This window comes from Lithobates pipiens, unplaced genomic scaffold (assembly GCF_037356315.1).
Source record: "Lithobates pipiens isolate NorthernLeopardFrog02 unplaced genomic scaffold, aLitPip1_a1.2 Scaffold_19, whole genome shotgun sequence".
Taxonomy (NCBI): domain Eukaryota; kingdom Metazoa; phylum Chordata; class Amphibia; order Anura; family Ranidae; genus Lithobates; species Lithobates pipiens.
The window spans coordinates 469800482-469824597 of record NW_027507764.1 but is presented as its reverse complement, the minus strand read 5'-3'; the positions used below and the strand labels follow the sequence as shown (position 1 = coordinate 469824597).

Sequence of the window (24116 nt, the reverse complement as noted above, 5' to 3'; positions counted from 1 at the left end):
TGTATGGTGTCTTGACTACCCGACCGGTCAGAGCGTTTTTCCATTGACCATCAAAGTCCAGCTCGAGCACAGGAAAGAGGGGCTGAGATAGGAACAACCTTTCATACACCACTCACATTTTTGTAAGTATTTTATTATATCTTTTCATGTGACAACACTGATAAAATGAGAAGGAAGTGTCACCAGCACACCAGGATCTCCAAAATTGGGTTCAAAATTGTAATCACATAGTATCAAAAAAATAAATAGAAGTGACGTTTCAGAGCCATGCAGGACCCCTCATCAGGCTTCTCTGCGCCCACCCTATTTTGAAGCCTATTAGAGCCTCTGGCTCCAATAAGGTGCCTCTAAAAACACCCCCTTCATGCATCCGGCATCCTGCAACGGGCGAGACGCATGTATAGGGGGAGGCGGTAATGGATAGGCGGTGCCCATGTGCCCTTAATGGACGGGGCCGCCCCTGGTGCTGTTGCTGCATTCAAGCCAAGCTAAATGTAAAAGTTAAAAAATCAATTACATGTCCAAAAGTTGTCATGTCACATTATGGCTCCGCTGACTGTTCAAAAAGATTGCACTGTTCCACAATGCAACATACAGCTTAAAGGTATCCCCCAAGCTTGTATTTTTAAGGATTTGTGTATTTTTCATATTGTTCTCAATTGAGTGCTCCTCATTTTACGGCATTTAAATAAAATATAATTTGCTTTGTTATTGTTCCCCATGGAGATGCCCAGCTCCCCATGCCCTTTTTTGACAAAAATACCAGAATGTAGTATCAAGATTCAAAACCCATACACTTCAATAGAATTCACTGAAATAAATTTGTGTGTTATTCATTTTAAACAGGATTTGACAAACACCCATTTCTGCATTGAGCCTTTGTAACTGGACAGGAAGACACATTGGAGTTGATTTACTAAAACTGGAGAGTGCAAAATCTGGTGCAGCTCTGCATAGAAACCAATCAGCTTCCAGGTTTTATTGGCAAAGCTTCATTGAACAAGCTGAAGTTAGAAGCTGATTGGCTAGCGTAGATACATAGTTAGTCCAGTTGAAAAGAGACACAAGTCCATCTAGTTTAACCACTTCAATACCAGGCACTTAGACACGTTCCTGCCCAAGCCAATTTTCAGCTTTCAGCACTGTAGCAAATTGAGTGACAATTGCGCGTTTATGCTACACTGTACCCAAACAAATTGTTTATCATTTTGTTCCCACAAATAGAGCTTTCTTTTGGTGGTAATTGATCACCTCTGTGATTTTTATTTTTTGCGCAACAAATAATAAAAGACCGAAAATTTTGAAAAAAACACGTTTTTCTTTGTTTCTGTTAAATTTTTTTGTAAATAAGTAAGTTTTCTTCTTCAATGATGGGCACTGATATGGCTGCACTGACGGGGATGGGCACTGATAAGGTTGCACTGATGGGCACTGATGAGGTGGTACTGATGAGCTGGCACTGACGGGCACTGATGGTGGGCACTGATAGGCGGCACTGATGAGCACTGATAGGTAGCACTGATAGGTGGCACTGGTACGCAGCACTAATGGGCACTCATAGGCAGCTATGATGGGTACTTATGGGTTTCACTGATGGGTAATTATGGGTGGCACGACCCTATTATCACGTTTGTCTTTCCATATACCTTCTGTATGAGACTTTACATTTAGGTTCGAAAACATATGCTTTATGTTGCGTCTGGCAACTAGTTAACAGATAAGGTGGATATACTGCTTTACCATGGTTGAATTAATTGATGTTTGTTAATAAATCACAACTGTAGGCATTTTCTTATGTGTTAAAGTTATAGCACTACGGAGGACACGAATATACAATATGCAATGTACTATGTATGCCTTCTTGAGATTGTTGTATGCTCTATAATTTTCAATAAAATTTTTGGGCAAAAAAAAAATTATGGGTGGCACTTATAGGTGGCATGGATGGACACTGATGTGCACTGATAGGTGGGCACAGATGGGCACTGATAGGTGGCAATGCTGGACACTGATGGGTAACACTGATGGGTGGCATTGCTGGGCATCACTCTTTTTATTTTGGTACATGGTGGTGCCAGTCAGTGCCCACTGACTAGCACAGATAGGGCATCATTTGCACATGTGGATGGCCATGGGGTACATACCTGGCCATTTATATTTTGCTCACTTCCCTGTTGTTCCAGGCAGCTTTCCTGCTGGTCTAGTGTGGGCATCTGAGGGGGGGCTGCACTGATAAATAATCAGCACAGACCTCCCCTGTCAGGAGAGCTGCTGATCAGCTCTCCTTTACTCCTTTACTCGCGTCTGTCAGACGCGAGTGAGGAAAAGCCTATCACCAGCTTTTCCTGTTTAGATCGCGATCAGAGGTGATTGGACACGGCTGATTACATGGTAAAGAGACTGGCACACCACTCCACCGATTGCCGCGATGCGTGCCCCCACAGGCATGCGATGGCATGTTATCCTGAAGGAAATCCAGTCAGGATAACAGAACCACTTCCCGGATGTCAATTTGCTATTGACCGGGCGGGAAGTGGTTAACCAATAAAAACACAATCCTATGCCCACAGTTGATCCTTAGGAAGGCGAAAAACCCCAGCAAAGCATGATCCAATTTGCTTACAGCAGGGAAAAAAATTCCTTCCTGATCCCCCAAGAGGCAATCGGATATTCCCTGGCATGCAGAGCTGCACCAGATTCTGTGTGCTCCACTTTGAATAAATCTCCTCCAGAATGTTTTGTTGCAGCCTATGGCTTAACAAGAGACATTTCCCAATATTTCCTCTCTCAACAGAAAATGAAGGGAAATATTTTCCAAAGGAGACAAATATCCTATTCCTCCAGCATTTTTTTCAAATATGGAAAAAAAAAAAGCGTTTTTTTAGGTAAAATTTGATTCCAGGTAAATCAGCCATTATATATCAGCCTTTTCAAGATACCATAAAATTTATATTTTTTTAGGCTTATTTCAGATACCAGTAATTGAAAACATATAAAATTGCCTTTTAATTACATTCTCTGACATCAACATGTTCATGTACTATCAACTGCTAGTTTGCAAAGGTTGGAAGATATAGAAAAGTAAGCAATGAAATAAATGGTCTCATCTTTTATAAAACATATATGAAAAAATAAAATAAAAACTTTCCTCTGAATGAACAAAGTAAATTCATTTAGTTTGAACTGTAAGCTACTAACTTCTAAAAGTTTTAAGTTTGTTTGCTGAGCATTGTCAGAGTCATTCTAAGTTCAAGCTATCCAGTTGCAGGACAACTTCATCTGTAAATTTCAACACCCTAGATACCTCCGTCAGCATTTAGAAGTTCATATTGGAAATGCATCTCTTCCTATTAATCTCCCCTCCACTGGTATGCAGTGCTACAAGGGAAATTGCTGCAATTAATTTGCTGAAAGAATGGAATGATCACACAGAAGCAAAAACCAGATTATAGCCCAGAAAAAAAAACGAAAAAATAAAAAAACGCGTGCCTCAAGTGTTAGCTCTGTCTGAGGTCATTTTTAGAAAAACAGTGGGAACCAATTCCCAAGCCCCAGCTTCCTTGCACCTGTTGCAGAGATCAGATAAAATAGTAAAGTAATTGTATGCAGATACGGTTCCACTGGAAATATTCATTTTTACCATGCTTATTTTACAACATATTAGGAATGACTGGACTTACATTCATAGGCTACTAGACTGTCAAGATTTTCACATTTAGATATTATGTAATGTCATCACCAAAGGCACTCTGTGCTATTCTGCTGGTATATGTAATTTTTACTTGGGGACCAAACACTGTTCAGCTGTTAACTCTTATACCATGATACAGACACTTTGCAAAAACATTCTTTCTCATGCAACACTTTGTGAGAAGAACAGAGTCAGAAAATATTCACACAGATGAGTCAATGCAAATTCTGACCAAGGGAAATCTACCAAGCTGGGTGCAGGGAAAGACAATACCAACAAAATGCAATTTGCAAATGGCTAAGTCAAATTCAATCGTTTTTTTAGTTATCACTTTGTTAGTCTGATGACGATGAAAAAACACAATTTCAGCCTATTTTTGTTTAACCCCTTTACGACAGCATTACAGACTATATAGTGTCCAAAGTATTGGGACGCCTGCCTTTGTAAGCACATGAACATTAACCTCCCTGGTGGTAATCCTGATTGTGGCTCGAGGGTTAATTTTCAGTACCAAAAGCAGTAACCCCATGCCACAGGGATTACACTGCAGTATCCACGTACAGGTACTTACCTTTCCCCTAGAATCCTGTGATGTACTCCCGCTGTGTCCTCCGTCGGATCCTCCGCCCGATGCCTCTGTGTTCCGGGTTATGTTCCCTGCGAGCGTTGCAACACATGGGGGTGGAACAAGTGGCAGATTCAAAAAGCACAAAACAAACACACACAATACATTGTAATCTGTTAGAATTACATTACTGTATCACATCATTTGACCTCAATTTTGTCCCCAGTGCTTTTCCAGTGCCCTGCCTGCACTTTTACCATTCTTTCTGCCTGGAAACTTGAGAAGATCCATGGCATCCAAAAAGCATCCCTCTATGTCAAAAGCGGTTTTAGACCAGCTAGAAAACAGTGATAGTGAATTAGAATCACTTGCAGAATTGAGCAATAGTGATCCGTGGAAATTAGTCATCAAATACTGAAAGTGACAACATTGATGATTCTGCGACTGAACTGGTATGGATTTAAAGGGGAACCCCTATGCCGAACAAACGGCGTGGGGGTCCCCCCAAAGTCCATAGCAGACCCTTATCCGAGCACGCAGCCCGGCCGGTCAGGAAAGGGGGTGGGGCGCTTGCTCGTCCCCACCCCTTTCCTGACCGGCCAGACTGCGTGTACGATGTACCCCTACCCATTCACCTGGGGAAAAAAGTGTACATAAAAAAAACACAGCGCAGGTTTTTAAAATACTTTATTAGACAGCTCCGGGGGTCTTCTTCTGTCTTCGGGGGTCTTCTTGCTGGACTCCTTTCTCCTTCATTGCCGTCGCCATCCGGGGGTCTTCTTCCAACTTCAGGGGTCTTGTCCCGCTCTTTGAGGGTCTTGTCCCGCTCTTCGAGGGTCTTGTCCCGCTCTTCGGTTCTTCTTGCCGGCCTCCGCTTTCTTCTTCCAGCTCTTTAACTAGCGTTGGCCCAGTCTTGTCACCGCCGCCATCTTCTTCTTCCCTTCTTCCTTCCGATGTTGACACAACGCTCTCTCCAGCCTTAAAGGCAGGGACACGTTGTACGGTGACTTATATGGGGATAAAGGGGCGGGGTCACCGGGTGACATCGCATGGTGACCCCACCCCTTATGATGTCACAGTCCCAGCATGTGACATTACCTGGTGACCCTGCTCCTTGTCCCTATATAAGTCGCCTCACAACATGTCCCCAGCATTACGGCCAAAGACAGCATCATGCAACATCAGAAGAAGGAAGAAGAAGAAGAAGCAGAAGAAGCAGAAGGCGGCGGCGACAAGACCAGGCCAATGCTAGTAAAAGAGCTGGAAGAAGAAGGAGGAGGCCCGGCAAGAAGAACCGAAGAGCGGGACAAGACCCCTGAAGAGCGGGACAAGACCCCCGAAGTCGGAAGAAGACCCCCACGGATGGCGGCCGCGACAAAGGAGAAAGCCGAGCTCCTCTGCTAGTAAAAGAGCTAGCAAAAGAGCAGAAGATAGTGGAGGAGTCTGGCGAGAAGACCCCCGAAGACGGAAGAAGACCCTCGGAGCTGTCTAATAAAGTATTTTTAAAACCTGTGTTGTGTTTTTTTATGTACACTTTTTTTCCCCAGGTGAATGGGTAGGGGTACATTGTACCCTATACTCATTCACATAGGGTAGGGGGCCGGAATCTGGGTGCCCCCTGATGAAAGGGGGCTCCTGGATTCTGATAAGCCCCCGTCCGCAGACCCCGACAACCAATGGACAGGGTTGTCGGGAAGAGGCCCTTGTCCTCATCAACACAGGGACAAGGTGCTTTGGGGTGGGGGGACAGCAGGGCCCCCCCTTCCCCAAAGCACCCCCCCATGTTGAGGGCACATGGCCTGGTACGGCTCAGGAGGGGGGGTGCTCACTCATCCCCACTTCCTTTCCTGACCGGCCGGGCTGTGTGTTCGGATAAGGGTCTGCTATGGACCTTGGGGGGACCCCCATGCTGTTTTTTGGCATAAGGGTTCCCCTTTAAATCCATACCAGGTGGTGGGACTCGTGAGGTGTCAATCTCGCCGACGGAGGAGGTGACATTCACTTCCTTCGCTAGTCCAGTCTACCTGGAGTCACGTTCAAAATGAACGGACTTTACTCCCTGTGTGGGCAAGTCCGTTCATTTCAAAAGTCCGGCGGACTCCCGTCATAATCCGGTCCGCCAGGAAAGTGTGTGGGCCTGTGTGTGCAGGTCCGCTCATTTGGAAAGTCTGATTGTGTGTACATGGCATTAGAATTAAAGGCCTACAATATGAAACAACAAATTTCCATGCAAAACAATGTACTTCTTTGACATTCAAAAATTAGACATAATCAGACTGCCAGGGAGGTTAATGGCATCCCAGTCTTAGTCCATAGGATTCAATATTGAGTTGGCCTACCCTATGCAGCTTTAACAGCTTAACTCTTCTGGGGAGACTTTCTACAAGGTTTAGGAGTGTGTCTGTGGGAATGTTTGACCATTCTTTCAGAAGAGCATTTGTGAGGTCAGGCATGATGTTGGACAAAAAGCAAAGTCCATATGAGCAAGTTTGGGGTGGAGGAACTTGACTGGCCTGCACAAAGTCCTGATTCCAACCCGATAGAACACTTTTGGAATGAATTAGAGCGGAGACTGTGAGCCAGGCCTTCTCAACCAACATCAGTGCCTGACCTCACAAATGTGCTTCTGGAAAAATGGTCAACAATTCCCATAGACACACTCCTAAACCTTGTGGACAGCCTCCCCAGAAGAGTTGAAGCTGTTATAGCTGTAAAGGGTGGGACAACTAAGTATTGACTAAGACTGGAATGTCATTAAATATCATGTACCGTATATACTCGAGTATAAGCCGAGATTTTCAGCCTCTTTTTTGAGGCTGAAAGTGCCCCCCTCGGCTTATACTCGAGTCACCGCTGTCTGACTGCCCGAACAGCGTGTCGAGCAGACAGACAGCGGCCATTCTACCTTTCAAAAGCCGCGCCTCCGCCTCCGCCTCCGCCTGTGATAGGCGGAACACTCAATTTCCCAGCAGTCAGTGTTCCGCCTATCACGGACATCGGCTCATCCTCGGATGAGCCGATGTCCGTGATAGGCGGAACACTGACTGCTGGGAAATTGAGTGTTCCGCCTATCACAGGAGGAGGCGGGGCTTTTGAACAGGGGAATGGCCGCCAGGGCGCCGACGAAGAGCGGCGATCCTGGCATGGGACGACACGGAGGCTCGGGACGGGACGACACGGAGGCTCGGGACGGGACGACACGGAGGCTCGGGACGGGACGACACGGAGGCTCGAGACAGGTAGGCTGGACACACAAGGCTGCACAGACACACACACACACACACACACACACACACACACACACACACACACACGGATGGATGGATGGACACACACACACACACACAGGGATGGATGGATGGATGGACACACACACACACACAGGGATGGATGGATGGATCGACACACACACACACACACACACACACACACACACACACACACACACACACACACGGATGGATGGATGGACACACACACACACACAGGGATGGATGGATGGATGGACACACACACACACAGGGATGGATGGATGGATGGACACACACACACACACACACACACACAGGGATGGATGGATGGATGGATGGACGCACACACACACAGGGATGGATGGATGGACACACACACAGGGATGGATGGATGGACACACACACAGGGATGGATGGATGGACACACACACAGGGATGGACGGACACACAGGGATGGACGGACACAGAGGGATGGACGGACACACACAGGGATGGGAAAAACTGGGCATATAGCTCAGAACAACCAAGAGGAAACAACCTCAAAGAGATGAATTTCCAATTGGTTCAGTGGGAACAGGGGCTATTACGGTATCAGAAAATATTGTGAAACAATCGTTAAAACACAATTACATTTTATTATAATTTGATCCATATAACAGATAATACAAAAACATTGCTGTAGCAGAACCACATTATTAAATCCAATCACAGGACCCAATTGGTTCAAGTTCTAAACAATTAAATGTTTTACGGAGATACAGAGATGACGCATAAATCCGACCGGTTTCGCGGTACTAAGAACACCGCTTCCTCAGGGAACGTCACTTTTATAAATCTAGTATGAAAAATATATATATAAGTATACAATAATATCATACAAAAAATCAAGAAGTTTTTTACAGAAAAAAGAGATAACAGTAACAGCAGTAGTGAATAGACAATACATCAGCATTACATTAGAAAAAACAGTGTTGGATCATAACTCACCCCTGGAGCTCCCAACCCACAGCACACGAGCGACCTACTTCGAGACACCCTCAAAACAGGGTGCCCCCCCTAAGGGCGGACACGGGGGGCAAGGTGGAGAGACTCTGAACAGCGCATACAAGGACTGAAAAAATAATAATGATGCAATGGTCCATTTAGATGGTGTTCAATAGAGAGGGATGAGTATATCAGAGACCATGGGCTGGTAAGATAGAGCAGTATAAGAGAATGAGTAAAGAGATGGATAGATAAGATCTCTCATGTTGACAAAAGGCACCCAGTGAGCCATGGTCAATAAAAGCAGTGTGCACCTCAGAGGATTATTATTGTTTAAGCGGAAGACATACCCCAAATACATTGGATAGTTAGATCAAATACTTCTAAGATGTCACCAAATTTTCTATAAGGGATGTCCAGAATTTCAATTGCAGATTTTTCCTGGTTCAGAATACAGGGTAAGCATAGTTAGTCAATGACCAAGCATTTAAACGGACCAGGAGAGGAAATGCATGTAGCTGAAACATATATAGAGTCAGAATGAAGGGACAATACCTGAAGCTCAGAGGTCCTACGCATTGCTCGTCTCCACACAGGCAGCGCTCTGAAGATTGAAATCTCGAGCGCGCCATTTAAACCCCCAACCCGGAAGTGTTCAGGGCACAATGGTGTGCTCCTTAATCCTGTCCCCGCATCACGGCGCATGCGTGGATGTGCTCGTGCGCACGGCCAACATATTCCCCATGAACGGAAGACCAGGGGGAATGTCTAGGGGCGTGGCTGGGCGGGGATTTGTGTGACACATAATCCCCGTTCACCATCGCCTCAACCAGGCAGGGATCAGTCCGGGTCAGGCAGCCTGCGCATTGTATTGCGCTCCCATGTAAAGCTGCAGAGAATGTCTGCAGTGAAATGGGAGGTGTGAAAATCACACCAGGGTGCCACACGTCCGCCCAAGGGGGGGAGAACAAACTCCTCAGGTCTATCCAGCTGCGGGACAGGGAGGAACCAATATAGCAGAGTCATGATCCAAGACTGTAGTACAAAGTTTATTGCTGTGAATGGACTGGGGAGTGTCACAATGCCGCGGACCCCCGTCACCAAGCGGGGCGGCAACAAAGGCCACCCTCACCTGGTGGCTCAGGCCGGCCGCAGGTGACAATCGCCAGACCAAACCAGCTAACATACAAAAAAATATATATAAAAGTCCTAAAAGGACCGTCCTCAGAATAGCACCTGAATCGTATAGATTCCACATTTAAAGGGGAACCAAATTTTAATTTTAAATAAGTATGAAAGTTACTAAATAGTGATATGATATCACAAAATCAGTATAACCAAGCGAGTATTAGCGTCTAATGGCAAAGAATTCTAATACTAGGAACGACAGGAAGGGGGGAAAAAAAGGTGAGCGTAAGAAAAACGTGAAAATGAAACGGAAAGAAGAAGGAAAAGAAAGAAGAGGTAGGGGGAGGGCTAATGTCACTTCCCTCACAGAAACCCTCTTCAGTCCAGTGCCCTTAAACGAAATGCAAGGTTCTAGGGCATTACCTGTATTTTTTAAAAAGAGGAAAAAGTGTACAGTGTACATGTACAACATATAGCATCTTCAAAGAAAACATTTGTAGGAATGGGCTTCATTTAGGCCAGGGGGGGTGAGAGCATTCAGCCGCTCTATCCATAATGCTTCGCGTCTCAAAATGGCCTGATCCCAATTACCCCCTCTGGGGTCCTGTGGGATAACTTCAAGGACAAAGAATTTTACTAAATCAAATTGAAATTTGTGGTGTATACCCACGTGGCGACCTACCGTGGTCATTTTCCCATTGGTCGAATAGTAGAGATGGTCACCCAAGCGCTGGCGTAATTCCCTGATGGTCTTCCCTACATAAAATGCTTGGCAGGCGCAGACCATCAGGTAAACCAGCCCTCGGGTGCCGCAATCGGCATGGTGTGAAGGCCGAAACATCTCTCCATTCGGTAATATTGTAACCCCTCCTTCTTGAATCCATGGGCATTTAGAGCATTGGCCACATTTATAAGTGCCTCTGGGTCCCTCGAAAGATCCAGAGGGCATTTGATAGTGACTTTTTGTTAATTTATCACGGAGAGAGGTGGCTTTTTTAAAAACTAATTCTGGGGTAGGTTTGACATAGTTTCCTAATATGTGATGTTCAGTCAATAAGTGCCAATGTTGGGACAAAATATGCCGAAGTTGTTGGTGGTGAGCAGAGTATTTTGTTATTATTTTAGTGGTAGGAGGCTGTTGTATACGGGCAGGGCCATAGAGCAGTGACTGGCGACTACGGGAAGAGGCTTTATTAAAGGCCTTTCTAAGATTAGTGGGGCTGTAGCCTCTAACTAACAAACGGTCCCGCAATAGATTGGCCTGTCTGTGAAAATCCCCGTCCTCAGAGCAGTTCCGCCTCAACCTTAGATATTGGGCAAAGGGGATGCTGCGAACTAGAGGGCGGGGATGTGCACTAGAGGCATATAGAATCGTGTTTCCAGCGGTGGGTTTACGGTAAAGGTCTGTGGTAAGAGAGCCCGAGGGATGTTTCAAGATATTTAAATCTAAGAATGAAATATTGTTGTTATCCGCCGTATAGGTGAATTGTAAATTAAATTGGTTTATATTAAGAACCTTGATGAAACTATCAAGGTCCGGTCTGGTGCCGGACCACACAATGAATAGGTCATCGATGTAACGGTACCAGCACAGGAAAAAATCCAGAAAAGGTTGCAAGATATCCTCCCCAAAGATAAACCTTTCCCACGCACCTAGGTAAAGATTAGCATACGAGGGAGCACAGGAGGTGCCCATGGCTACCCCCTGTTTTTGTAGAAATAACTGATCATTAAATAAAAAATAATTCCTCATAAGGATAAATTTAAGCAGTTTCAAAATAAAACAGTTGAGTGGCCAGGAGGCAGAGACCTGCTCCTTTAAGAAAGTTTCAACCATCCTGACACCCTGCTCGTGGGGGATGCTCGAGTATAGAGCCTCGACATCAACTGCCACGAGCAGGGCATCAGGAGGGATCTGGATACCCTCGATATGCCTCAGCAGATCCGTTGTATCTTTGATGTAGGACGGTAATCCTACAACGTGAGGCATAAGGAAGGTGTCCACGAACCGGCTAGCATTTTCCGTCAAAGAACCCAGGCCTGATACAATGGGTCGGCCTGGGGGAGTTTGTAGATTCTTATGGGTTTTTGGTAGGGTATAAAAAGTGGGGGTGCGTGGGGTCACAATGTTGATATATTTTAAAGTTACCTCATCAATGAGGCCCTCATGATATGCGCCCATTATCAATTGGCGAAATTCTAAAGTGAAGGATTCAATCAAAGAAAAATCGATAGGGGAGTACCAAGATGTGTTATGTAGCACCAAGTAACACATTGTTTGGTACTGTAGATGTGTCATGAGAACTAGGTTGCCACCCTTATCGGATTGTTTGATGATTAAATCTGGGTGTTTTTGAAGTGTCCTGATTGCCGATTTTTGTCGAGGAGTTAAATTGGACGGCTGATCCGCCCATTTATATTTCTTAAGAGATTTGATCGACTCATGTAGGAAAGCCCAGATGGCAGGGCAAGTCATCAAATCTGGAAATGCGCGAGACTTGGCTTTAAGTGTTTGTTTCTTCTGTTTAGGCCCAGATGGGTCTGATAGCTCGGGTCCCTGGCCGGAAGGCAGGGGATTTGGTCCCAAGGTATTCACAGTGTCCTCATCTGTGGCACAGGCACCCTCATCATAGAGGAGCATCAGGTCACGTAAGGCCCTGAACTCTTCCATGGTGAAACTTTTGGTACGCTCGGCTAGTTCTTTTTCTAGATTTAATTTTTTACGTTCAGGATCATAAATGAATTTGTAAGTGAGATTGCGAGCGAATAAATATAGATCTTTAATTGTTTCAAAAATGTCTATGGGTTCAGATGGGCAAAAGCCAAGACCGAGTTGTAAAACATATTCCTCCTCTAATGTTAATGTGATTGACGTCAAATTAATAATGTTTAATGAAGATGCCTGATCAGGGTGTGTTTCATTGCTATTGGGAGGGTACTTGGGGTTTAGGTTTTGTGTACAAAAGCGTCTAGGCTGCCTTTTCTGGTGCCTTCTGGATGGGTTGAGGTTAAAAGGTTGGAGGGAAAAAGGGACTGGATTTGGGGTTGCAAGAGTTTTGGAATCACACTGTGTAGTGTGGAGGCCGCTGTGTCTGATTTGTTAGAGGAAGAAGAAGGAACTGTTGTACGTATGGCCTGTGAGGCTTTAGCCGATTTCCCCAATTTTCTGTCTTTTTTAGGGTCTTTATGGGGGTGCCCATTTCCAGTGAGTGATCTCTTACGTGGGAGGGTGGGGCCGTGAGACTGAGTATATTGAGATAGGGACTGTGATGATAGAGAGGATAAGGAAGAATCTGATTCGGATAATTCCATTGGTGGTCTAATGAGGGGTTGGCGAGCATATGCAGGATTTCTCCTGTTATAGGCTCGACCAGCCCATTTATATGCATAGCCGTCAAGGAAAGCTTGTTTATCCAATGAGAATTTACCTTGTTTTTTAAAAATAATTTCCTTATTTAATATCTCTAAACGGTCTCTCAGTTCCTTCCATTTTTCCGAAAAGGTAGTAGAAGTAGTGATATCCGGATATTGCTGTAGTAATCTATCTATTTCTTCATCTAATATGGACATATCATTCGAGTGCTGGGCCATCAATTGCTTCATTAATTCTATGCTGCATGAGGTCAGGGTCTCTTCCCAGATTTTTTTAAAATCAGTGCTGGGATCTTTTAAAGTAGGGAATACTTGTATCCGAAGGCCCAAAGGGCATATCCTTTCCTGCACATAGAGTTTGAAATATTGCATATGCCAATGAAGATGGGATTTTCTTTTTAACAACTTAAATATTTTTTCCAAAAAGATTTTGATATCATCATCTAATTTATGACTAGTTAGACACTCAGCCTGTAAAGTGGACATGAAATCACCCCAGCTTGATCCCAAAACATCCATAGTACCAAATGGATAATGAAATGATCGACTTGTACTCACCAGAGCGCTGTACCCAAAGGATATACAAAAAAGCAAGAACAAACAAGGAGAAAGACAAAATAACTATAGGTCATTAATAAAGATTCAGGTTATAGTCTGAAGGACGAAAATTCTATATCATTAGACAGTTTATACCTTAAACAATTATTGTAAGTGAGGCATACAAGAAAGTTTGGATCCCACAATCCAGGTGTATTATCCACCCTGATATTGATAGTTAGTCAAAAAGCCTCCAAAATCAATAGGATACCATCGTCCCAATACGTATATAAGAAAAAACTGGGCATATAGCTCAGAACAACCAAGAGGAAACAACCTCAAAGAGATGAATTTCCAATTGGTTCAGTGGGAACAGGGACTATTACGGTATCAGAAAATATTGTGAAACAATCGTTAAAACACAATTACATTTTATTATAATTTGATCCATATAACAGATAATACAAAAACATTGCTGTAGCAGAACCACATTATTAAATCCAATCACAGGACCCAATTGGTTCAAGTTCTAAACAATTAAATGTTTTACGGAGATACAGAGATGACGCATAAATCCGACCGGTTTCGCGGTACTAAGAACACCGCTTCCTCAGGGAACGTCACTTTTATAAATCTAGTATGAAAAATATATATATAAGTATACAATAATATCATACAAAAAATCAAGAAGTTTTTTACAGAAAAAAGAGATAACAGTAACAGCAGTAGTGAATAGACAATACATCAGCATTACATTAGAAAAAACAGTGTTGGATCATAACTCACCCCTGGAGCTCCCAACCCACAGCACACGAGCGACCTACTTCGAGACACCCTCAAAACAGGGTGCCCCCCCTAAGGGCGGACACGGGGGGCAAGGTGGAGAGACTCTGAACAGCGCATACAAGGACTGAAAAAATAATAATGATGCAATGGTCCATTTAGATGGTGTTCAATAGAGAGGGATGAGTATATCAGAGACCATGGGCTGGTAAGATAGAGCAGTATAAGAGAATGAGTAAAGAGATGGATAGATAAGATCTCTCATGTTGACAAAAGGCACCCAGTGAGCCATGGTCAATAAAAGCAGTGTGCACCTCAGAGGATTATTATTGTTTAAGCGGAAGACATACCCCAAATACATTGGATAGTTAGATCAAATACTTCTAAGATGTCACCAAATTTTCTATAAGGGATGTCCAGAATTTCAATTGCAGATTTTTCCTACATTCCTACAAATGTTTTCTTTGAAGATGCTATATGTTGTACATGTACACTGTACACTTTTTCCTCTTTTTAAAAAATACAGGTAATGCCCTAGAACCTTGCATTTGGTTTAAGGGCACTGGACTGAAGAGGGTTTCTGTGAGGGAAGTGACATTAGCCCTCCCCCTACCTCTTCTTTCTTTTCCTTCTTCTTTCCGTTTCATTTTCACGTTTTTCTTACGCTCACCTTTTTTTCCCCCCTTCCTGTCGTTCCTAGTATTAGAATTCTTTGCCATTAGACGCTAATACTCGCTTGGTTATACTGATTTTGTGATATCATATCACTATTTAGTAACTTTCATACTTATTTAAAATTAAAATTTGGTTCCCCTTTAAATGTGGAATCTATACGATTCAGGTGCTATTCTGAGGACGGTCCTTTTAGGACTTTTATATATATTTTTTTGTATGTTAGCTGGTTTGGTCTGGCGATTGTCACCTGCGGCCGGCCTGAGCCACCAGGTGAGGGTGGCCTTTGTTGCCGCCCCGCTTGGTGACGGGGGTCCGCGGCATTGTGACACTCCCCAGTCCATTCACAGCAATAAACTTTGTACTACAGTCTTGGATCATGACTCTGCTATATTGGTTCCTCCCTGTCCCGCAGCTGGATAGACCTGAGGAGTTTGTTCTCCCCCCCTTGGGCGGACGTGTGGCACCCTGGTGTGATTTTCACACCTCCCATTTCACTGCAGACATTCTCTGCAGCTTTACATGGGAGCGCAATACAATGCGCAGGCTGCCTGACCCGGACTGATCCCTGCCTGGTTGAGGCGATGGTGAACGGGGATTATGTGTCACACAAATCCCCGCCCAGCCACGCCCCTAGACATTCCCCCTGGTCTTCCGTTCATGGGGAATATGTTGGCCGTGCGCACGAGCACATCCACGCATGCGCCGTGATGCGGGGACAGGATTAAGGAGCACACCATTGTGCCCTGAACACTTCCGGGTTGGGGGTTTAAATGGCGCGCTCGAGATTTCAATCTTCAGAGCGCTGCCTGTGTGGAGACGAGCAATGCGTAGGACCTCTGAGCTTCAGGTATTGTCCCTTCATTCTGACTCTATATATGTTTCAGCTACATGCATTTCCTCTCCTGGTCCGTTTAAATGCTTGGTCATTGACTAACTATGCTTACCCTGTATTCTGAACCAGGAAAAATCTGCAATTGAAATTCTGGACATCCCTTATAGAAAATTTGGTGACATCTTAGAAGTATTTGATCTAACTATCCAATGTATTTGGGGTATGTCTTCCGCTTAAACAATAATAATCCTCTGAGGTGCACACTGCTTTTATTGACCATGGCTCACTGGGTGCCTTTTGTCAACATGAGAGATCTTATCTATCCATCTCTTTACTCATTCTCTTATACTGCTCTATCTTACCAGCCCATGGTCTCTGATATACTCATCCCTCTCTATTGAACACCATCTAAATGGACCATTGCATCATTATTATTTTTTCAGTCCTTGTATGCGCTGTTCAGAGTCTCTCCACCTTGCCCCCCGTGTCCGCCCTTAGGGGGGGCACCCTGTTTTGAGGGTGTCTCGAAGTAGGTCGCTCGTGTGCTGTGGGTTGGGAGCTCCAGGGGTGAGTTATGATCCAACACTGTTTTTTCTAATGTAATGCTGATGTATTGTCTATTCACTACTGCTGTTACTGTTATCTCTTTTTTCTGTAAAAAACTTCTTGATTTTTTGTATGATATTATTGTATACTTATATATATATTTTTCATACTAGATTTATAAAAGTGACGTTCCCTGAGGAAGCAGTGTTCTTAGTACCGCGAAACCGGTCGGATTTATGCGTCATCTCTGTATCTCCGTAAAACATTTAATTGTTTAGAACTTGAACCAATTGGGTCCTGTGATTGGATTTAATAATGTGGTTCTGCTACAGCAATGTTTTTGTATTATCTGTTATATGGATCAAATTATAATAAAATGTAATTGTGTTTTAACGATTGTTTCACAATATTTTCTGATACCGTAATAGTCCCTGTTCCCACTGAACCAATTGGAAATTCATCTCTTTGAGGTTGTTTCCTCTTGGTTGTTCTGAGCTATATGCCCAGTTTTTTCTTATATACGTATTGGGACGATGGTATCCTATTGATTTTGGAGGCTTTTTGACTAACTATCAATATCAGGGTGGATAATACACCTGGATTGTGGGATCCAAACTTTCTTGTATGCCTCACTTACAATAATTGTTTAAGGTATAAACTGTCTAATGATATAGAATTTTCGTCCTTCAGACTATAACCTGAATCTTTATTAATGACCTATAGTTATTTTGTCTTTCTCCTTGTTTGTTCTTGCTTTTTTGTATATCCTTTGGGTACAGCGCTCTGGTGAGTACAAGTCGATCATTTCATTATCCATTTGGTACTATGGATGTTTTGGGATCAAGCTGGGGTGATTTCATGTCCACTTTACAGGCTGAGTGTCTAACTAGTCATAAATTAGATGATGATATCAAAATCTTTTTGGAAAAAATATTTAAGTTGTTAAAAAGAAAATCCCATCTTCATTGGCATATGCAATATTTCAAACTCTATGTGCAGGAAAGGATATGCCCTTTGGGCCTTCGGATACAAGTATTCCCTACTTTAAAAGATCCCAGCACTGATTTTAAAAAAATCTGGGAAGAGACCCTGACCTCATGCAGCATAGAATTAATGAAGCAATTGATGGCCCAGCACTCGAATGATATGTCCATATTAGATGAAGAAATAGATAGATTACTACAGCAATATCCGGATATCACTACTTCTACTACCTTTTCGGAAAAATGGAAGGAACTGAGAGACCGTTTAGAGATATTAAATAAGGAAATTATTTTTAAAAAACAAGGTAAATTCTCATTGGATAAACAAGCTTTCCTTGACGGCTATGCATATAAATGGGCTGGTCGAGCCTATAACAGGAGAAATCCTGCATATGCTCGCCAACCCCTCATTAGACCACCAATGGAATTATCCGAATCAGATTCTTCCTTATCCTCTCTATCATCACAGTCCCTATCTCAATATACTCAGTCTCACGGCCCCACCCTCCCACGTAAGAGATCACTCACTGGAAATGGGCACCCCCATAAAGACCCTAAAAAAGACAGAAAATTGGGGAAATCGGCTAAAGCCTCACAGGCCATACGTACAACAGTTCCTTCTTCTTCCTCTAACAAATCAGACACAGCGGCCTCCACACTACACAGTGTGATTCCAAAACTCTTGCAACCCCAAATCCAGTCCCTTTTTCCCTCCAACCTTTTAACCTCAACCCATCCAGAAGGCACCAGAAAAGGCAGCCTAGACGCTTTTGTACACAAAACCTAAACCCCAAGTACCCTCCCAATAGCAATGAAACACACCCTGATCAGGCATCTTCATTAAACATTATTAATTTGACGTCAATCACATTAACATTAGAGGAGGAATATGTTTTACAACTCGGTCTTGGCTTTTGCCCATCTGAACCCATAGACATTTTTGAAACAATTAAAGATCTATATTTATTCGCTCGCAATCTCACTTACAAATTCATTTATGATCCTGAACGTAAAAAATTAAATCTAGAAAAAGAACTAGCCGAGCGTACCAAAAGTTTCACCATGGAAGAGTTCAGGGCCTTACGTGACCTGATGCTCCTCTATGATGAGGGTGCCTGTGCCACAGATGAGGACACTGTGAATACCTTGGGACCAAATCCCCTGCCTTCCGGCCAGGGACCCGAGCTATCAGACCCATCTGGGCCTAAACAGAAGAAACAAACACTTAAAGCCAAGTCTCGCGCATTTCCAGATTTGATGACTTGCCCTGCCATCTGGGCTTTCCTACATGAGTCGATCAAATCTCTTAAGAAATATAAATGGGCGGATCAGCCGTCCAATTTAACTCCTCGACAAAAATCGGCAATCAGGACACTTCAAAAACACCCAGATTTAATCATCAAACAATCCGATAAGGGTGGCAACCTAGTTCTCATGACACATCTACAGTACCAAACAATGTGTTACTTGGTGCTACATAACACATCTTGGTACTCCCCTATCGATTTTTCTTTGATTGAATCCTTCACTTTAGAATTTCGCCAATTGATAATGGGCGCATATCATGAGGGCCTCATTGATGAGGTAACTTTAAAATATATCAACATTGTGACCCCACGCACCCCCACTTTTTATACCCTACCAAAAACCCATAAGAATCTACAAACTCCCCCAGGCCGACCCATTGTATCAGGCCTGGGTTCTTTGACGGAAAATGCTAGCCGGTTCGTGGACACCTTCCTTATGCCTCACGTTGTAGGATTACCGTCCTACATCAAAGATACAACGGATCTGCTGAGGCATATCGAGGGTATCCAGATCCCTCCTGATGCCCTGCTCGTGGCAGTTGATGTCGAGGCTCTATACTCGAGCATCCCCCACGAGCAGGGTGTCAGGATGGTTAAAACTTTCTTAAAGGAGCAGGTCTCTGCCTCCTGGCCACTCAACTGTTTTATTTTGAAACTGCTTAAATTTATCCTTATGAGGAATTATTTTTTATTTAATGATCAGTTATTTCTACAAAAACAGGGGGTAGCCATGGGCACCTCCTGTGCTCCCTCGTATGCTAATCTTTACCTAGGTGCGTGGGAAAGGTTTATCTTTGGGGAGGATATCTTGCAACCTTTTCTGGATTTTTTCCTGTGCTGGTACCGTTACATCGATGACCTATTCATTGTGTGGTCCGGCACCAGACCGGACCTTGATAGTTTCATCAAGGTTCTTAATATAAACCAATTTAATTTACAATTCACCTATACGGCGGATAACAACAATATTTCATTCTTAGATTTAAATATCTTGAAACATCCCTCGGGCTCTCTTACCACAGACCTTTACCGTAAACCCACCGCTGGAAACACGATTCTATATGCCTCTAGTGCACATCCCCGCCCTCTAGTTCGCAGCATCCCCTTTGCCCAATATCTAAGGTTGAGGCGGAACTGCTCTGAGGACGGGGATTTTCACAGACAGGCCAATCTATTGCGGGACCGTTTGTTAGTTAGAGGCTACAGCCCCACTAATCTTAGAAAGGCCTTTAATAAAGCCTCTTCCCGTAGTCGCCAGTCACTGCTCTATGGCCCTGCCCGTATACAACAGCCTCCTACCACTAAAATAATAACAAAATACTCTGCTCACCACCAACAACTTCGGCATATTTTGTCCCAACATTGGCACTTATTGACTGAACATCACATATTAGGAAACTATGTCAAACCTACCCCAGAATTAGTTTTTAAAAAAGCCACCTCTCTCCGTGATAAATTAACAAAAAGTCACTATCAAATGCCCTCTGGATCTTTCGAGGGACCCAGAGGCACTTATAAATGTGGCCAATGCTCTAAATGCCCATGGATTCAAGAAGGAGGGGTTACAATATTACCGAATGGAGAGATGTTTCGGCCTTCACACCATGCCGATTGCGGCACCCGAGGGCTGGTTTACCTGATGGTCTGCGCCTGCCAAGCATTTTATGTAGGGAAGACCATCAGGGAATTACGCCAGCGCTTGGGTGACCATCTCTACTATTCGACCAATGGGAAAATGACCACGGTAGGTCGCCACGTGGGTATACACCACAAATTTCAATTTGATTTAGTAAAATTCTTTGTCCTTGAAGTTATCCCACAGGACCCCAGAGGGGGTAATTGGGATCAGGCCATTTTGAGACGCGAAGCATTATGGATAGAGCGGCTGAATGCTCTCACCCCCCCTGGCCTAAATGAAGCCCATTCCTACAAATGTTTTCTTTGAAGATGCTATATGTTGTACATGTACACTGTACACTTTTTCCTCTTTTTAAAAAATACAGGTAATGCCCTAGAACCTTGCATTTGGTTTAAGGGCACTGGACTGAAGAGGGTTTCTGTGAGGGAAGTGACATTAGCCCTCCCCCTACCTCTTCTTTCTTTTCCTTCTTCTTTCCGTTTCATTTTCACGTTTTTCTTACGCTCACCTTTTTTTCCCCCCTTCCTGTCGTTCCTAGTATTAGAATTCTTTGCCATTAGACGCTAATACTCGCTTGGTTATACTGATTTTGTGATATCATATCACTATTTAGTAACTTTCATACTTATTTAAAATTAAAATTTGGTTCCCCTTTAAATGTGGAATCTATACGATTCAGGTGCTATTCTGAGGACGGTCCTTTTAGGACTTTTATATATATTTTTTTGTATGTTAGCTGGTTTGGTCTGGCGATTGTCACCTGCGGCCGGCCTGAGCCACCAGGTGAGGGTGGCCTTTGTTGCCGCCCCGCTTGGTGACGGGGGTCCGCGGCATTGTGACACTCCCCAGTCCATTCACAGCAATAAACTTTGTACTACAGTCTTGGATCATGACTCTGCTATATTGGTTCCTCCCTGTCCCGCAGCTGGATAGACCTGAGGAGTTTGTTCTCCCCCCCTTGGGCGGACGTGTGGCACCCTGGTGTGATTTTCACACCTCCCATTTCACTGCAGACATTCTCTGCAGCTTTACATGGGAGCGCAATACAATGCGCAGGCTGCCTGACCCGGACTGATCCCTGCCTGGTTGAGGCGATGGTGAACGGGGATTATGTGTCACACAAATCCCCGCCCAGCCACGCCCCTAGACATTCCCCCTGGTCTTCCGTTCATGGGGAATATGTTGGCCGTGCGCACGAGTACATCCGCGCATGCGCCGTGATGCGGGGACAGGATTAAGGAGCACACCATTGTGCCCTGAACACTTCCGGGTTGGGGGTTTAAATGGCGCGCTCGAGATTTCAATCTTCAGAGCGCTGCCTGTGTGGAGACGAGCAATGCGTAGGACCTCTGAGCTTCAGGTATTGTCCCTTCATTCTGACTCTATATATGTTTCAGCTACATGCATTTCCTCTCCTGGTCCGTTTAAATGCTTGGTCATTGACTAACTATGCTTACCCTGTATTCTGAACCAGGAAAAATCTGCAATTGAAATTCTGGACATCCCTTATAGAAAATTTGGTGACATCTTAGAAGTATTTGATCTAACTATCCAATGTATTTGGGGTATGTCTTCCGCTTAAACAATAATAATCCTCTGAGGTGCACACTGCTTTTATTGACCATGGCTCACTGGGTGCCTTTTGTCAACATGAGAGATCTTATCTATCCATCTCTTTACTCATTCTCTTATACTGCTCTATCTTACCAGCCCATGGTCTCTGATATACTCATCCCTCTCTATTGAACACCATCTAAATGGACCATTGCATCATTATTATTTTTTCAGTCCTTGTATGCGCTGTTCAGAGTCTCTCCACCTTGCCCCCCGTGTCCGCCCTTAGGGGGGGCACCCTGTTTTGAGGGTGTCTCGAAGTAGGTCGCTCGTGTGCTGTGGGTTGGGAGCTCCAGGGGTGAGTTATGATCCAACACTGTTTTTTCTAATGTAATGCTGATGTATTGTCTATTCACTACTGCTGTTACTGTTATCTCTTTTTTCTGTAAAAAACTTCTTGATTTTTTGTATGATATTATTGTATACTTATATATATATTTTTCATACTAGATTTATAAAAGTGACGTTCCCTGAGGAAGCGGTGTTCTTAGTACCGCGAAACCGGTCGGATTTATGCGTCATCTCTGTATCTCCGTAAAACATTTAATTGTTTAGAACTTGAACCAATTGGGTCCTGTGATTGGATTTAATAATGTGGTTCTGCTACAGCAATGTTTTTGTATTATCTGTTATATGGATCAAATTATAATAAAATGTAATTGTGTTTTAACGATTGTTTCACAATATTTTCTGATACCGTAATAGTCCCTGTTCCCACTGAACCAATTGGAAATTCATCTCTTTGAGGTTGTTTCCTCTTGGTTGTTCTGAGCTATATGCCCAGTTTTTTCTTATATACGTATTGGGACGATGGTATCCTATTGATTTTGGAGGCTTTTTGACTAACAGGGATGGACAGGCATATCTCACCCTCGGCTTATACACGAGTCAATAGGTTTCCCAGTTTTTTGGGGGTAAATTGGGGGCCTCGGCTTATACTCGGGTCGGCCTATACTCGAGTATATACGGTACGTGTAAAGGCAGGTGTCCTAATACAAGTTCATTGAGCCCTGGTTCACGCTGATGCCATGTGAGAAACGAAAAAATTCTCTGCGTTTTCCTGCATCTCACACCACTGCTTGGCAATAGCACCGCGTCCATGTGATCTTCTGCGGGTGTCAATGTTAGATTAATGACAACCCGAAACAGATCGCAAAATGCAGTGCGATTACCAGAATCACATCACGTGGGCATTTCAGGTGCGGGGAAAAACAAAAGGTCCTGCACCATGTTGGTGTGATTGTAATGTGATTTGAGCGATACAAAATGTATGGCTCAAATCACACCGCATAGACATCACATGTGATGTGCACAAGAATGCGGTGTAAACCACAATGCAGTGCTTTACACACACCAGCCTAGGCTCAAGAAATTCCATCCTGCCCCTTGAATTTTCACATCACTGTGGTCCAAAACCAAAGCTGATTTGACCTCAATAACCATTCGAAAATTTTACAAAAATACTTAAAAGTAAAAAAGTTGAGAACATCATGTGATGATGAAACACATCAAGCAGAACTCTGGGTGCGTCACTTCTGGTTTTTGGTGGAACGCATGCGGATGCCTGGCAGCTTCCTGTGTGAACGGACAGTAAGACACTATACAGATCGGTTGCTTTTATTGCCACCATCGAATCATGGATCCAAACACCTACAAGGAGAGGACAGCAGACCATTGCTGAGAGGCAGCATCTGGTCCGGGGGTGACCATTAATATAACAGAGGGGTCAACACCCTCTGGTGACTGTGGATTTTATTAGAGCATGTGGTGATATGGCGTCACTAGAGAGCAATACCCTGTTGTTTAAGCACAAACATTTTTCATACAGCCACAAGGATGGACTTTTATTATGAGGATTAACAATATATGTACCATATCTATCGGTGTATACCAGGCACTTTTAGCCCCTAAATATAGAGGGAAAATAATGTGTGCGTGTTATATGCCGATGTTGGGCTGCCTCAGAGAGGAAGGGGAGGGGCGAGCACCGCCAGATTGCACAGAGGGATCTCCTGTTTACTCTGTGCTCGCAGTTACACACAGTCCCACCTACTGGTCCAGTGTTCTGTCTATCATCTGTCTGTCTATCATATGTGCCAGTCCAGGAGGCAGGACTGTGTTTGACTGTGAGCACCGAGTAAACAGGAGATCCCTCTGTGTAATCCAGCAATAGTGAAGCTGCATTAATGGGCAATTGTGAGGGTGCAGA

General features: G+C 43.9%; 3 long non-coding RNA genes across 3 annotated transcripts; 2 read left to right on the top strand and 1 right to left on the bottom strand.

The window, feature by feature from the left end:
- Nucleotides 1-8146: 8146 nt before the first annotated feature.
- Nucleotides 8147-9075, bottom strand: LOC143998359 (uncharacterized). Its single transcript, XR_013277880.1, has 3 exons — nt 9047-9075; nt 8495-8618; nt 8147-8342 (listed from the first exon to the last, which is right to left on the bottom strand). It is a non-coding gene; the product is annotated as an uncharacterized LOC143998359 (long non-coding RNA).
- A 6729-nt stretch (nt 9076-15804) lies between these two features.
- LOC143998358 (uncharacterized) lies at nt 15805-16567 on the top strand. Its single transcript, XR_013277879.1, has 3 exons — nt 15805-15833; nt 16262-16385; nt 16538-16567. It is a non-coding gene; the product is annotated as an uncharacterized LOC143998358 (long non-coding RNA).
- A 4914-nt stretch (nt 16568-21481) lies between these two features.
- LOC143998357 (uncharacterized) lies at nt 21482-22750 on the top strand. The gene is made up of 3 exons (XR_013277878.1): nt 21482-21653; nt 22082-22205; nt 22358-22750. It is a non-coding gene; the product is annotated as an uncharacterized LOC143998357 (long non-coding RNA).
- The last annotated feature ends 1366 nt before the right edge of the window (nt 22751-24116 follow it).